Source organism: Oncorhynchus kisutch, linkage group LG13, assembly GCF_002021735.2.
Source record: "Oncorhynchus kisutch isolate 150728-3 linkage group LG13, Okis_V2, whole genome shotgun sequence".
In the NCBI taxonomy this organism is placed as follows: Eukaryota; Metazoa; Chordata; class Actinopteri; order Salmoniformes; family Salmonidae; genus Oncorhynchus; species Oncorhynchus kisutch.
In genome coordinates, this window is record NC_034186.2 from 69,399,481 (window position 1) to 69,412,242 (window position 12,762).

Sequence of the window (12,762 nt, forward strand, 5' to 3'; positions counted from 1 at the left end):
ACAGTGGGACAATTGTGTGCCGCCCTATGGGACTCCCAATCTCAGCTGGATGTGATGCAGCCTGGATTTGAACCAGGCACAGCAGTGATACCTCTTGCACTAAGATACAGTGCCTTAGGCCGCTGCGTAACTCGGGAACACTTCCAAATCAAAAAGGTCTGTGTGTGTTTATGGTATCCTAAATGAAATGATAAAATATACAGACCAGAAATTACAACTGGCTATTAAACTCTTTAACATCATCCTCAGCTCTGCCATCTTCCCTAATATTTGGAGCCAAGGACTGATCACTCCAATCCACAAAAGTGGAGACAAATTTGACCCCATTAACTACAGTGGGATATGTGTCAACAGCAACCTTGGGAAAATCCTCTGCATTATCTTTAACAGCAGACTCATACATTCCTCAGTGAAAACAATGTACTGAGCAAATGTCAAATTGGCTTTTTACCAAATTACCGTACAACAAAAAAGCTTTTGACTCAATTTGGCATGAGGGCCTGCTATATAAATTGATCGAAAGTGGTGTTGGGGAAAAACATACAACATTATAAAATCCACGAACACAAACATCAGGCATGTGGTTAAAATTGTCCCAAAACCCACGTCTTTCCACAGGGCCGTGGGGTGAGACAGGGATGCAGCTTAAGCCCCACCCTCTTCGACAAATATATCAACGAATTGGTGAGGGCACTAGAAAAGTCTGCAGCATCTACTAGAATCTGAAGTCAAATGTCTACTGTTTGTTGATGATCTGGTGCTTCTGTCTCCAAGCAAGGAGGGCCCACAGTAGCACCTAGATCTCCTGCACAGATTCTGTCAGACCTGGGCCCTGACAGTAAATCTCAGTATTGACAAAAAATAATGGTGTTCCATAAAAGGTCTTGTAGCCAGGACCACAAATACAAATTCCATCTAGACACCGTTGCCCTAGAGCACACACAAAACAATACGTACCATGGCCTAAACATCAGCGCCATAGATAACTTCCACAAAGCTGTGAACGATCTGAGAGACAAGGCCATCAAAAATAACATAACATTTGACATACCAGTTAAGATTTGGTTAAAAATAGTTCAATCAGTTATAGAATCCATTGCCCTTTATGGTTGTGAGGTCTGGGATCCACTCACCAACCAGTAACTCACAAAAAAGGACAAAAATAACAAATTGAGACTGCATGTTAGAATTCTGCAAAAATATCCTCCGTGTACAATGTAAATCACCAAATAATGCATGCAGAGCAGAATTAGGTCGATCATTTTCAAAATCCAGAAAAGAGCCATTAAATTCTACAGCCACATAAAAGGAAACGATTCCCAAACCTTCCATAACAAAGACATCCCCTACAGAGAGATGAACCTGGAGAAGAGTCCCCTAAGCAAGCTGGTCCTGGTGCTCTGTTCATAAACACAAACAGACCCCACAGAGCCCCAGGACAGCAACACAATTAGACCCAACTAAATCATGAGAAAACAAAAAGATAAATCACTTGACACATTGGAAAAAAATTACAAAAAAACAGAGCAAACTAGAATGCAGTTTGGCCCTAAACAGAGAGTACACAGTGGCAGAATACCTGGACACTGTGACTGACCCAAAATTAAGAAAAGCTTTGACTATGTACAGACTCAGTGAGCATAGCCTTGCTATTGAGAAAGGCCGCCGTAGGCAGACCTGGCTCTCAAGAGAAGACAGGCTAAGTGCACACTGTCCACAAAATGAGGTGGACACTGAGCTGCAACTCATGCCAAATGTATGACCATATTAGAGACACATATTTACCTCAGATTACACAGACCCACAAAGCATGGAAAACAAGTCCAATTTTGATAAACTCCCATATCTATTGAGTAAAATACCACAGTGAAATGTATGTACATCGTCACAACACTGTTTGGAACATTTGGGAGTTCAGTGTTTACTGCACATTTTTGTTGTTTATTTCACTTTTGTTTGTTATCTATTTCACTTCCTTTGGCAATGTAAACACTATGTTTCCCATGCCACTATGCCCCTTGAATTGAGAGAGAGAGACCCTTATTGTGTTTCTCATGCTGCTGCCCCACTACTGAAGGACCCACCCCTCCACCACCACCAGCGGCTTTGGGAGGATTGATTTAATCTGACCCTCGCAGAAGTCGCTGCTAAATCCACATTAGCCGCTCCAAGATTAACCATAGAGAGGGATAGGGGCCTAAACTTGTTAAGGTGATCTGGCGCCAAGCTAGGCAGAGGACTTTCTCTCTGAGCTGATGGGAAGACAACCTTTCCCTGGTACCATATGTACACATTCCTGGTTCACATACTACTCTCCTTCCTGTGTGCTGTGTTATAATGCTGGTGTACCATGTCCCAAAATAATTCAAAATAATGCCATGCCATGTTTGAATATAACATTAAAACTGATGCTTAGGAACGGTCTGTCACATTGTATTATGTTGTCTGTCTCACACATATCAGTACACACACACAAACACATGTATGTAGACACACACACACACACACACTCTCACCACCCCCCTTTGTTCCAATTATGACCCTGTATCTCACTTTCCACCACTGGGTTGGCGGCCCGGTGGACCAACCATAATATTTCCCATGTGGCAGTCACAACAGGTTTGACTCTTCGTCCTGACCAGTCAGTGCACATCGATTTAACAGGTTTCAGCTGCGGTGCAGGCATGTCAATCCACGAGTACACAAGTCAATCATATTTCAGTTGGAGCATGCAGGGGCTAACCACAACCCAACATCAACCTTCCCCCTCCCTCGCTCCTTTCTACCTCTCCCTCCTCCCTTCTTTCTCCCATTTCAGTCTTTGGGGCAAACAGCACTGGGAACGCTTAGTGAATCAAATGAGCTGTTCACACAGGAAACCCTCACACACACCCTATGGATGGTGGATGATCATGAATATGTTTAGATTGAGGTGAACCGCAAAAACCTGTTTTCACATGGAGGTAGTTTGCTGGAATAAAAACGCAAGGTTTCATAGTGATTTTTCTTTAAATAAAACGTTTTTAAAATGTCCAGAACTGAATGGTTCTGGGTCTATAGGAGTCCTTAGAGTGAATAAATTGTTGATTCATGTTTTACCGAAATACGATAAGGATGAACAGCTGGGAAACGGATGTTGTTCATTTATATGGTTTAGCCTTCTTAATTGGGAGAATAAGACTCAATCTTTGTTTAAGAATTCCGTTCAACAGTAAATTAGGCTATATTCTACAGACCGTTATCAATAACACATCACAGTACACAATACAGTGTTACAGTGTTGCTAAAGTATTCACCCCCTTGGATGTTTAACCCAATTTTGTTTCCTTATAACCTGGAATTAAAATTGATTTTTTGGGGATTTACACAACATGCCTACCACTTTTGAAGATGCAAAATATTTTTGGGGGTGTGAAACAGACAAGAAATAAGACAAAAAAACGGAAAACTTGAGCGTGCATAACTATTCACCCTCCCAAAATCAATACTTTGTAGAGACTACTTTTGCAGCAATTACAGCTGCAAGTCTCATGGGGTATGTCTCTATCAGCTTGGCACATCTAGCCACTGGGATTTTTGCCCATTCTTCAAGGCAAAACTGTTCCAGCTCCTTCAAGTTGGATGGTTTCCACTGGAGTACAACAATCTTTAAGTCATAACACAGATTCTCAATTGGATTGAGGTCTGGGCTTTGACTAGGCCATTCCAATACATTTAAATGTTTCCCCTTAAACTACTTGAGTGTTGCTCTAGCAATATGCTTAGTGTCATTGTCCTGCTGGAAGGTGAACCTCTGTCCCAGTCTGGAAGACTGAAACAGGTTTCCCTCAAGATTTTCCCTGTATTTAGCACCATCCATCATTGCTTCAATTCTGACCAGTTTCCCAGTCCCTGCCAATGAAAAACACCCCCACAGCATGATGGTATTCTAGGGGTGATGAGAGGTGTTGGGTTTGCGCCAGACCTATTTTTTTCTTTAAGCAATGCCTTTTTTTCTGGACACTCTTCCGTGAAGCCCAGCTCTGTGGAGTGTATGGCTTAAAGTGGTCCTATGGACAGATGCTTCGCAGCTCCATCAGGGTTATCTTTGGTCTCTTTGTTGCCTCTTTGACTAATGCCCTCCTTTCCTTGTCTGTGAATTTTGGTTAACATTTATTTAACAATCCTTTGAAAACTGCATGTCGGTGTCAATGGTTTGAGCGGAGCTGGTGGTCTCCTTGCCTCCCAGAAACCAAATCGAATGCTCTGCACCGTATTGTGACGTTTCATTGATAATGACCTATACAAACAATATAGAGTAACAGCATATCTGGGCTTAACCATCTTTTAGAGACTTTGATACAGTCACGGATACATTTCACAGATCCCCTCTCTGACCCTCAGGGACCAACTAACTGATATAAATCAAATGTAACGCAACTGGTCAACCTTCCCTCATTCACGTCTCGGAGCTCTTACATGATCATTTATCAGCACCACCAATCTATTTTCATTTCACAGGAGGTCCTTTTTCATTTTAATTCATGGGGCCCACTTAATATGAGCACGATCCTTTTTAATACAACACACGTTATGTGGAACGGTACCCCTTGAGCAATGTACTTTACCTGCCGACATTCCTCTGGTGCAGAGCTCAGCTCAGAAAATGGTTTACAGAATTTGCGGAGTCACTTGGGATGAAAGTCGGAGCCAAACCAAATTAATAATAATACAAATATTTTCATAAGGGTCTGGACCTTTTTCTCTCTCCTCTTTCCCCCCCTTCCCTCTATCTCCGTTTGGTAGAAGGCCCAATTTACAGAAAGGAAAGCAGCATTGTCTGGGCAGGGGAGCGGTAAGCCATCCCTTTATTGGCTGCTGCTTTCAGTGCTGATGCGGGGAGCTGTGGGGAGCTGTGGGGAGCTGCGGGGAGCTGTGGGGAGCTGTGGGGAGCTGTGGGGAGCTGCGGGGAGCTGTGGGGAGCTGTGGGGAGCTGCGGGAGCTGTGGGGAGCTGTGGGGAGCTGTGGGGAGCTGTGGGGAGCTGTGGGGAGCTGCGGGGAGCTGTGGGGTGCTGTGGGGAGCTGCGGGAGCTGCGGGGAGCTGTGGGGAGCTGCGGGGAGCTGCGGGGAGCCTGTGGGGAGCTGCGGGGAGCTGGCGGGGAGCTGCGGGGAGCTGTGGGGAGCTGTGGGGAGCTGCGGGGAGCTGCGGGGAGCTGTGGGGAGCTGTGGGGAGCTGCGGGGAGCTGTGCGGAGCAGCGTAGACGGTACCTCAGCCTCAGCAGTGTGAAATGTAATTAAGTCAGTGAAGTAAGGTGGGTGTCTCCGGGTGGAAATACACCATCCTGGCAGAGCCTGAGTGTGACGAGGGCTGTGGGTTCCTTTGGGTCACTACCCCTAATCACAGCTTGGATCCTACCAAGGATGTAGCTGCCCACGCAGAGGAAGAAGCACAGGAAATGAAGATGGGGAGAGAGTGGAGGGGAGTTGACTCCAAGAGTTGTTCTAGGCGAAAAGGAATCCGGCCAGGAAGAGGATGAAAAATGCAATTAGGAAATACTGGAAGGAAGGCAGTAGCAACAACGACTGGCTGGGCTAATAATAGGACAGTGATAAGAGAGAGACAATAACAATGATGGCTGTGACTCCAAAGCAATTTGCAGTCCAACTTTTCAGTGCCAATGCTTGGCAATATGTCAGCGGTTTACAGTGCTTATGTTGGAAATTCAATGAGGACAAGCCATTTTGCAGGCAGTATTGATGGTGAAACAATAAATTTTTATTCAAGCACCTCTTCTCTCAGTGGCATAGACTACTATAATACATAAACCATAACAGCATTCAAATATGTATCAAATCGTTTTGTCAGAAACATTAGTTTGGCAGTACCAGTGAATTATCATAATATGAATATGATTATAATCATCCTTTATTGAGTTTCCCTTGTTGAATAGAATACTTTTTCAGATGTATTTTTCCAATATAATATGAGAATAGGAAAAATAATCTTGAGGTGTTTTCAACATGGAACAAGGGATTTGGTCAGAATCCCCCATCTTGGCATTGATCCTTTTGACCCTGTAACAATCTACTCTGAAAATCCCAATCTGTCCCCCCTCCTTTTCCACAGGGACAGATCAAGAGACCAAAAGGAAGCCTACATGATGTGAACGCGCCTCGTCTTTGAATCCAAACAACCTTTACCTCATTCACCAAAACACAATCTGTTTGTCTGCCCTCTTCACCTAAGGAGTCCCAAACAACAGATGCTCATCTTGGGCTCCGACAACAGGGGATCGGTGACTCACAGGAAAATATGGCTCCTCCAGATGTGTAAAAATAAAACAAGGCCAGTGTTTTCATTGTCGGGAGAATTTCCTTCCAACCTTGGTCTTTTTAAAACTCAACCCAATCTGCTTCCCATTCACCACTTGGCTCGAAGCAGGAACCAACACGACTCAGGAGTGACGTGTATTTTCTAAACCTCTGAGGTTATGACACTGGTATCTTCAAAGAATATCGAAGGGAGGACAGTTGGAGCCAATAGTAGATTGTTGATCCGGCACATTTATTTAAAACAACCATGTGTTTTGCCAATCATTAACTGTTTTTAGTCAAGCGGCAGGAGACTAGGGAAATGGAAAGGATCCTCTGACCCTTGAAACAGCTGAGGGAAAACTTGCCAATCTTTAACTTGGCCTTTCTTTGCCAGTCTCTTGCACACAGAGGGGGGCCTTTGTGGTTTGCTCCCCCCACGGTTGGCAGCTGTGGCTTAGCAGCCAGTCATCCATAGAGGGGCACATTTTGCCGTTTTGGGAGAGGTTGAGAAAGCAGCAGTGTTTTTGTCTCTTCTCTTTTTCCCATCAAGCACTGTCCATCTCTGGGTTCTCACAAATCTGGTGAGTCACCTGTTGAGGGTTGTCCATGCTGCCAAGGGGGGTTGTTGATTGGCCGGAGTGTGTGTTGCATCACTCTCCTGCCACCCAAACAGACTCTCTTTTGTTTGTATTCATGCTCCAAAGTATAATCTGTTGCAAATGTGAGTGATTATGATCATAATTGTAGATAAGTAACACAACATCACTGTCCGATGAAAACCTTGTAAACCCAAGCAGTAACTCCCCTCAATGTACTCTGACATTTCATGTTCCAAGAAAATGTAAGTAAATTTAGCTTCTGAAGATTCAAAATTGTATATTCATAATGGTCAAATATAGCAGTTTTTTTCAATTCCTGAAAAAGTTTATATTTTAGAGATGAGAAAATTTCCCTCTGACAGTGACAGGTGTGTTTGTGTTAAAAACAGTATGGGTGTAGCTTTCAGGCTCTTTAGATGTCAAATATAAGTGTAATTACAGTATAGTGTATGCTATGTGGCATTGACTATATGCATCAGTCCCTCATTAGGCAGGGGAGTTAGGATATTGAATCCTTTCCAATGTTGTAATCAAAATCCTCCCCATCCCTGTTGGAAGTAATGTCAGTCCAGGAATTCCCTCTGGGTAGTAAATATAAATATTGCCTTTAACTGTTGGTGGAAGTTTTGCAGGGCCTTTAGAGGAATCAGCACTCACTCTGTGTTCCACAGTCTCCTTCCTGCCTTTCCCTCCAGGCTCTCCCAGACTTGTGCAAACCGACTGTGACATCCACCTTTTGTAGCTAAGACGGCTTGACAAATTAAGTGATGACCGCTCACATTTTTTATTTAGGGAGACTGATGAAAAATTAACCGTGGCAACGCAAGACCTTGATTTAAAACAACCCTACTCCTTTCTGCTCCTTTCTGCTCAAATTGGCACTCTGCCTCTCAAATAAATATGTGTGCCTTGCACTCGCTAGGAAAGGAGGGAGAGGGGTTGTTCCTAAACTCTGAGAGGATGGGCGGGCGGCCCAGAAGCCGCTCCAACCGGAACCCCTCTTCTCCCCATGTTGGTTCGGGGTCCCCCTGCATGATCTTCCTTCGTCTACCCCTGCTCAGCATAATACCTCCTGAAAGGTAGCTAACTATTATAGAGCTCACACAGCACTGCAGTCATACAGATGGCCCCGCAGCACTGTGACTAAGTAGAACTGATGTCTCCAGTGACAAGTGCTCGTGTCGCTGTCACCCAAAACGTGCAGACACTCTGCATACATTACAGACTGCTGGTTTCTTCTCCTCTCCGTCCCCCCCATTCCCCCTCCATTCTGGAGGGCGCCACAGCTGCCCCAAAGGGAATTCCAAATGAGGGGAACTGTCAGGGTTTGTTTGCTGCAGGCCTTGATTTGATGCTATTATTTTGCAGATGGAGAGAGAGAACCGGGAGCTTGTTCTGGAGAGTCTAGCCCAGAGCAGAGAGCTACTAGTGGACGCTGCCTCTCTCGCCTCAGATCTGGCATGGTGGTCCAGACACTCTTTAACTTGTTTCTGGAGAGTCTACCCCAGAGCAGAGAGCTACTAGTGGACGCTGCCTCTCTCGCCTCAGATCTGGCATGGTGGTCCAGACACTCTTTAACTTGTTCTGGAGAGTCTAGCCCAGAGCAGAGAGCTACTAGTGGACGCTGCCTCTCTCGCCTCAGATCTGGCATGGTGGTCCAGACACTCTTTAACTTGTTCTGGAGAGTCTAGCCCAGAGCAGAGAGCTACTAGTGGACGCTGCCTCTCTCGCCTCAGATCTGGCATGGTGGTCCAGACACTCTTTAACTTGTTCTGGAGAGTCTACCCCCGAGCAGAGAGCTACTAGTGGACGCTGCCTCTCTCGCCTCAGATCTGGCATGGTGGTCCAGACACTCTTTAACTTGTTCTGGAGAGTCTAGCCCAGAGCAGAGAGCTACTAGTGGACGCTGCCTCTCTCGCCTCAGATCTGGCATGGTGGTCCAGACACTCTTTAACTTGTTCTGGAGAGTCTACCCCAGAGCAGAGAGCTACTAGTGGACGCTGCCTCTCTCGCCTCAGATCTGGCATGGTGGTCCAGACACTCTTTAACTTGTTCTGGAGAGTCTAGCCCAGAGCAGAGAGCTACTAGTGGACGCTGCCTCTCTCGCCTCAGATCTGTATGGTGGTCCAGACACTCTTTAACTTGTTCTGGAGAGTCTAGCCCAGAGCAGAGAGCTACTAGTGGACGCTGCCTCTCTCGCCTCAGATCTGGCATGGTGGTCCAGACACTCTTTAACTTGTTCTGGAGAGTCTAGCCCAGAGCAGAGAGCTACTAGTGGATGCTGCCTCTCTCGCCTCAGATCTGGCATGGTGGTCCAGACACTCTTTAACTTGTTCTGGAGAGTCTAGCCCAGAGCAGAGAGCTACTAGTGGACGCTGCCTCTCTCGCCTCAGATCTGGCATGGTGGTCCAGACACTCTTTAACTTGTTCTGGAGAATCTAGCCCAGAGCAGAGAGCTACTAGTGGACGCTGCCTCTCTCGCCTCAGATCTGGCATGGTGGTCCAGACACTCTTTAACTTGTTTCTGGAGAGTCTAGCCCAGAGCAGAGAGCTACTAGTGGATGCTGCCTCTCTCGCCTCAGATCTGGCATGGTGGTCCAGACACTCTTTAACTTGTTCTGGAGAGTCTAGCCCAGAGCAGAGAGCTACTAGTGGACGCTGCCTCTCTCGCCTCAGATCTGGCATGGTGGTCCAGACACTCTTTAACTTGTTCTGGAGAGTCTAGCCCAGAGCAGAGAAGTGAGCGCCTCTCTCGCCTCAGAAGGCTTGGTGGTCAAACCTTTAACTGTCTAAGAGCAGAGAGCTACTAGTGGACGCTGCCTCTCGCCTCAGATCTGGCATGGTGGTCCAGACACTCTTTAACTTGTTCTGGAGTCTAGCCCAGAGCAGAGAGCTACTAGTGGACGCTGCCTCTCTCGCCTCAGATCTGGCATGGTGGTCCAGACACTCTTTAACTTGTTCTGGAGAGTCTACCCCCAGCAGAGAGCTACTAGTGGACGCTGCCTCTCTCGCCTCAGATCTGGCATGGTGGTCCAGACACTCTTTAACTTGTTCTGGAGAGTCTAGCCCAGAGCAGAGAGCTACTAGTGGACGCTGCCTCTCTCGCCTCAGATCTGGCATGGTGGTCCAGACACTCTTTAACTTGTTCTGAGAGTCTAGCCCAGAGCAGAGAGCTACTAGTGGACGCTGCCTCTCTCGCCTCAGATCTGGCATGGTGGTCCAGACACTCTTTAACTTGTTCTGGAGAGTCTAGCCCAGAGCAGAGAGCTACTAGTGGACGCTGCCTCTCTCGCCTCAGATCTGGCATGGTGGTCCAGACACTCTTTAACTTGTTCTGGAGAGTCTAGCCCAGAGCAGAGAGCTACTAGTGGACGCTGCCTCTCTCGCCTCAGATCTGGCATGGTGGTCCAGACACTCTTTAACTTGTTCTGGAGAGTCTAGCCCAGAGCAGAGAGCTACTAGTGGACGCTGCCTCTCTCGCCTCAGATCTGGCATGGTGGTCCAGACACTCTTTAACTTGTTCTGGAGAGTCTAGCCCAGAGCAGAGAGCTACTAGTGGACGCTGCCTCTCTCGCCTCAGATCTGGCATGGTGGTCCAGACACTCTTTAACTTGTTCTGGAGAGTCTACCCCAGAGCAGAGAGCTACTAGTGGACGCTGCCTCTCTCGCCTCAGATCTGGCATGGTGGTCCAGACACTCTTTAACTTGTTCTGGAGAGTCTAGCCCAGAGCAGAGAGCTACTAGTGGACGCTGCCTCTCTCGCCTCAGATCTGGCATGGTGGTCCAGACACTCTTTAACTTGTTCTGGAGAGTCTAGCCCAGAGCAGAGAGCTACTAGTGGATGCTGCCCTCTCTCGCCTCAGATCTGGCATGGTGGTCCAGACACTCTTTAACTTGTTCTGGAGAGTCTAGCCCAGAGCAGAGAGCTACTAGTGGACGCTGCCTCTCTCGCCTCAGATCTGGCATGGTGGTCCAGACACTCTTTAACTTGTTCTGGAGAGTCTAGCCCAGAGCAGAGAGCTACTAGTGGACGCTGCCTCTCTCGCCTCAGATCTGGAATGGTGGTCCAGACACTCTTAAACTTGTTCTGGAGAGTCTAGCCCAGAGCAGAGAGCTACTAGTGGACGCTGCCTCTCTCGCCTCAGATCTGGCATGGTGGTCCAGACACTCTTTAACTTGTTCTGGAGAGTCTACCCCAGAGCAGAGAGCTACTAGTGGACGCTGCCTCTCTCGCCTCAGATCTGGCATGGTGGTCCAGACACTCTTTAACTTGTTCTGGAGAGTCTAGCCCAGAGCAGAGAGCTACTAGTGGACGCTGCCTCTCTCGCCTCAGATCTGGCATGGTGGTCCAGACACTCTTTAACTTGTTCTGGAGAGTCTAGCCCAGAGCAGAGAGCTACTAGTGGACGCTGCCTCTCTCGCCTCAGATCTGGCATGGTGGTCCAGACACTCTTTAACTTGTTCTGGAGAGTCTACCCCGAGCAGAGAGCTACTAGTGGACGCTGCCTCTCTCGCCTCAGATCTGGCATGGTGGTCCAGACACTCTTTAACTTGTTCTGGAGAGTCTAGCCCAGAGCAGAGAGCTACTAGTGGACGCTGCCTCTCTCGCCTCAGATCTGGCATGGTGGTCCAGACACTCTTTAACTGTTCTGGAGAGTCTACCCCAGAGCAGAGAGCTACTAGTGGACGCTGCCTCTCTCGCCTCAGATCTGGCATGGTGTCCAGACACTCTTTAACTTGTTCTGGAGAGTCTAGCCCAGAGCAGAGAGCTACTAGTGGACGCTGCCTCTCTCGCCTCAGATCTGGTATGGTGGTCCAGACACTCTTTAACTTGTTCTGGAGAGTCTAGCCCAGAGCAGAGAGCTACTAGTGGACGCTGCCTCTCTCGCCTCAGATCTGGCATGGTGGTCCAGACACTCTTTAACTTGTTCTGGAGAGTCTAGCCCAGAGCAGAGAGCTACTAGGGTGATGCTGCCTCTCTCGCCTCAGATCTGGCATGGTGGTCCAGACACTCTTTAACTTGTCTGGAGAGTCTAGCCCAGAGCAAGAGCTACTAGTGGACGCTGCCTCTCTCGCCTCAGATCTGGCATGGTGGTCCAGACACTCTTTAACTTGTTCTGGAGAGTCTAGCCCAGAGCAGGAGCACTAGTGGACGCTGCCTCTTCGCCTCAGATCTGGCATGGTGGTCCAGACACTCTTTAACTTGTTCTGGAGAGTCTAGCCAGAGCAGAGCTACTAGTGGACGCTGCCTCTCTCGCCTCAGATCTGGCATGGTGGTCCAGACACTCTTTAACTGTTCTGGAGAGTCTAGCCCAGAGCAGAGCTACTAGTGGACGCTGCCTCTCTCGCCTCAGATCTGGCATGGTGGTCCAGACACTCTTTAACTTGTTCTGGAGAGTCTAGCCCAGAGCAGAGAGCTACTAGTGGACGCTGCCTCTCTCGCCTCAGATCTGGCATGGTGGTCCAGACACTCTTTAACTTGTTCTGGAGAGTCTAGCCCAGAGCAGAGCTACTAGTGGACGCTGCCTCTCTCGCCTCAGATCTGGCATGGTGGTCCAGACACTCTTTAACTTGTTCTGGAGAGTCTAGCCCAGAGCAGAGAGCTACTAGTGGACGCTGCCTCTCTCGCCTCAGATCTGGCATGGTGGTCCAGACACTCTTTAACTTGTTCTGGAGAGTCTACCCAGAGCAGAGAGCTACTAGTGGACGCTGCCTCTCTCGCCTCAGATCTGGCATGGTGTCCAGACACTCTTTAACTTGTTCTGGAGAGTCTAGCCCAGAGCAGAGAGCTACTAGTGGACGCTGCCTCTCTCGCCTCAGATCTGGCATGGTGGTCCAGACACTCTTTAACTTGTTCTGGAGAGTCCTA